Source organism: Athene cunicularia (genome assembly GCF_003259725.1).
Source record: "Athene cunicularia isolate RWA chromosome 1 unlocalized genomic scaffold, athCun1 chr1_part1, whole genome shotgun sequence".
Lineage (NCBI taxonomy): Eukaryota > Metazoa > Chordata > Aves > Strigiformes > Strigidae > Athene > Athene cunicularia.
The window spans coordinates 22,636,710-22,640,727 of record NW_020799091.1 but is presented as its reverse complement, the minus strand read 5'-3'; the positions used below and the strand labels follow the sequence as shown (position 1 = coordinate 22,640,727).

Below are 4,018 nucleotides of genomic sequence, written 5' to 3'. Positions count from 1 at the left end.
CCCCCATGTTTTTAAGGAAGTAAACACACACACATCATATAGCTATAAAGATTCTGAAGAACTCTCCTGGGATTAATATTAACAAACTCCTTTCATGAACTATACCGTACCTTAACATGACCAGAAAAACAAAAAACACTCTTAGCCAATATCAAATGATGCTTATCAGCCCTAAATTGTTATTTCCTTATTCAAGTCAATATCAATACTGTTGGCTACAACATGCTGAATGATGCTGACCTGTTTCCCAGAACACATTTCAAGCTAGAAGACTGATATGTTTAATTAGGAAAAAATGATATTGCCTCCCCAAATTCCAAGTGTCGGTCTTCATTTGGATCTCTGCACTAGATTAAAATGAATGTTTGAAAGGTACTGAGCATTGGCAGTATGACTTTTTAAGTTCAGTAATTTTTATGCAACCAGCCAAAATTCCTAAAAGTAACAAAACAAATCTATTTTTAGTTCTTCCTTTAATTCTTTTTTCTTTCTTTTTTTTTTTTTTTTTTAATAGATTGTGTTATTTTTTAAGTTAATGGTCTATTCATGGTCTGTCTCAATTCTTGGAGACCCAGCTCTCATTTATTCCCCTGTACCAGTTCAACCTGTTTAAACATCTCATCCATCATCTTATGAAGTACTATAATACATGTATACATGTACATAGCTTAGGCAATTATAGAATTGGACTCCTCCACACAGCCAGGCTGAAGTGTCTCCAAAAAGGGAGATCAAAATGGAGAACAACTTCCTGAACTACAGCTGCTGGGATCTGCACTTTTCTTTGACACTCAATAAACCCATGTCTGCTATCAGAACTTAATTAAAAATTAGGACCTTCATAGGTAACACTGACTTCACAGTTAACCAAGTGAAGAAATTATGGGGTTCCTCGAACTTTGAAAAATTATGTCAAAGCACTAAAATAAAACAAAATGGTTTTTATGTCCTGTGAGGCCCCCACCTTGCAAAATTCTGAAGTTCTAACCTAGCAAACAAAGTGCATAATTAAACATGTTTAATTGCATTCCTAGATTACTGCCAGATAGCTTATCACATGCCTTGGTGGGTCTAAATAGACAGTTTTCATTTGTTACTTCCAAAAGCCAAAGGCACAGAACTGAGTTAAATTTAGAGATGGACAAATACACTATTAAAGTATCATCAGATCAAATAAATCAAAGAACATAAATTTATAGTGCAGCATTAAAATAAATATGAGGAAATAAGGCAGTTATGACTAGCAATAGACAGGATCTCCTCTAGCATTCTCTCACTGATGCCAGCATCGTCATCCTCCAAAACCTGAGAGAACCTATGGAAAGATAACAGGTCCCACATTCATCAGACTTTAGTACTGCTAGTTTTTTCTGATATGCCACCAGTGTAATTAAAAACCAAAACTGTTCTAATTAAATGGAATTAAATCATTCCCTCCATGCCCTGGGATTTTTTTCTAAACTGTAAAAGTCAAGAGATGTCACAAAAGCACATCATGACAGTTGGTCTCATCTCCCTTTTAGAAAATAAAAGTCCATGAATATGTTTGTATATTCATGTAATTCCAACTCTGAGTTCAAGGACATTTACAAGACACCTGCTAATATGCCAAATTTGTATTCATTGGAGTGGGACGCCTGCTGCCATGAGATACTGTTTTCCCTCAGAAGCCATTAGCTTAACTGCTGAGAGGTTTTATCTTCTTAAACTGCTTTGTGAAGGAGAAGCACTAATATAAGCAGTTGTTTCAAGGCACAGTGAAACAGGTAAACTAGCCCAGAAGTGATCAAATCTAGCATTTTGAGTTTACTTAACCAGGACATAGGCGGTCCTAGAATTACAGTCACAAGGTATTCTAGGAAACAGCTCTCATTTCCCAGTTTAGAGCCTGTAATTACATATAGTTGTACTTTTCCAGACCAGAGTCATCACGAATTCCATCCTGGCTCACGTGGTGCAACAATACGTGCTCAATCTTGTGCCTAGAGCACTAGTGACCGTGCTCTAGGCTCCTGTGCCTGCATTATTTTATATGGGTTAGCTGTCTCCCTTACACCCTTCAGTGACTGGCACAGGAATTTCAGCATGTTCTAATGGCACACCAGGTTGAAATCGCACATCCTGCTGCGGAGATGTGTCTTAGAGCCCTACCAAAAGTCAAACTGAACTTACAGACTGGGACATATGAAGCCCTTTTCCTGTCAGCATGCATGTACAAAGCACTGCTGCATGGAGCAGCTTACCTCTAGGCAATGAAAATCAACATCTTCATAATGGTCATGTAGGTCACATCTACAGATCTCTGTGCTCTATCACATAAATAAATCCTTCTACTTTTTTGATCTGCACTCTCTTGGACAAAAAAGACTATATTGAAATAAAATAGGCACTGAATATTAAAAAATGGTATTATAATAATTGTCCCAATGTACTGAAAACCATCATCCAAAAAATCTAGAAAAGCTGAAACTGATAAATCTGTATTTAAGCAATCAAAGAACATGAAAGTAACTACCCAGATTGAAAAGTCTGAGGCCCTGTCAAGAGCCTTTTTAGTACTGCTCTTTAAAAGCAGAAGAAAGTATTTCACTCTTCAGTGGAGTAGAATTGGGATCACTGTGGAAGCCAGTACTCCAGGAGAAATACTGCTAACCATATAAAGTGCTGTGACTTACAGCCGATTACAGAGCAAAATTAATTGACTCCAAGAAATTTTATTTTTATATGACAGAACTAACTACAGCTTAATAATGATAGGTTAAAAGTCATCCAACCTTTTTTAGTAGGAAAAAAAAAAAAAAAAAGGGTTTGTTCAAGAGGACACTAATGAATTTCTATCATGTTGTGCTCTATTTTTTCCCTGGTTCCTTGAGATACAAATGCACGGCAGCAATTGGAGCTATTTCAGGTACTTATTTAGTACACATGCAAAATGCTTATTCATCTGTTTTCAAACACTTATCAGCATTTACAAAACCAAATATAGCCAACTGTTTTCTGTAAGGAATTTCAGTCCCAGGAAGGCTTTAACTAAACCCTTGCACTGTATCATATTAGTTAAAACCCACAAGTTTCTTCAGCTTCTGGTAGTGGTTTGCCAGTTTTCACTAACATTAAGACAAAGAGTCCATAAAGACTTGTAGTTAAAGTATGTGCACAATCTCATGTCACATGTGATGGTCTTAAAATAGCTTTATAATTCATATTTGAAGTGAGGTCCTAAGAAACCAAAACCAGTCATTGCCAAATATTTAAATTCATGCACACAGTCCTTTTCACTAAGAACTACATGTACATGAGCTTCCAAATCCCAATATGCATGTTTTCTATTTTTTACCTATGCAAAAGTTTTAAGAATTTATTAAAAAAGGATAATAGTTGCACATTTATTCAATACAGAAATGCATTCATACATAAAATTCACTATCATTCCAACAGAAAAATCCAATGTAAACCTATAATGTCTAGATAATTAATGCAAAGTCTTACCTTTCCCTGAACTGACAGTTTCCAGTAGTGATCTCTTCTAATGTTTTAATTTTGCAAAGTAATTTTCATAAATAGTTTTCTAGTTCAGGCAGAGATGGGTTAACTACAAGCAGTCTGGATGCTATCTTGCTTGCTTCCTGGAGATCACTGTTTGGCATCGTGAGCCATCACAACTACCTAGGGAAAATAACAGACATCTTAACTTTCAATCACTTGGACAACATGATATATTACTGCTCCCAGATTAAACAAAAGATTAAACAAAATCCATGTCTTAAAATATGACCTTAAAAATTGTATTTACCTACTAAACACTTCATAGATACTGTTAAAAGAATTATTGCATACTTTCTGACCAGGAATTCATGCTATTGGATAGAGACATAAAACAAGTGGGAAAATTTTAAATTTCAACTTGCCTTTATGCTGACAATATGGACTTTTTTTTTTTTTTTTTTTTTTTTTTTTTTTCCATAAGCAACACAGCAGAAACTGAGTTATGCTGTATTTCCTTAAGCAGAAGTAAACA

The 4,018-nt window shown here is 35.3% G+C and overlaps 1 protein-coding gene across 1 annotated transcript in view; it reads right to left on the bottom strand.

The window, feature by feature from the left end:
* Positions 1-3,665, bottom strand: part of FRY (FRY microtubule binding protein) — a 217,003-nt gene extending 213,338 nt beyond the window's left edge. Inside the window, exon 1 of the mRNA XM_026849100.1 lies at positions 3,490-3,665. The gene's annotated coding sequence lies outside the window, so the exon portion shown is untranslated. The remainder of the gene's footprint in view (positions 1-3,489) is intronic.
* Positions 3,666-4,018: the final 353 nt, after the last annotated feature.